The sequence below is a fragment of the Colobus angolensis genome, unplaced genomic scaffold (genome assembly GCF_000951035.1).
Source record: "Colobus angolensis palliatus isolate OR3802 unplaced genomic scaffold, Cang.pa_1.0 Scaffold484, whole genome shotgun sequence".
Taxonomy (NCBI): Eukaryota; Metazoa; Chordata; class Mammalia; order Primates; family Cercopithecidae; genus Colobus; species Colobus angolensis.
Window position 1 is genome coordinate 123368 of NW_012118310.1, and position 222 is coordinate 123589.

Sequence of the window (222 nt, forward strand, 5' to 3'; positions counted from 1 at the left end):
CCCTCCGGACCCAGCACGCACCCCGAGACCCTGGGCTAGCCCTCCCGCCCTCACGCGGCCCGTGTGCAAAGCGAACCGGGCCGGCGACGCGGGACTCCGCCCCGCCCCATCTGACCGCAAATTTTCCCATTGGTCGAGAGACTCGGCGCGGCACGGCAACCGGCGCCGATTGGACGGGTGCGCGGAGATGACGGCTCTCCATTGGGCCTTCGGGATGTCAGT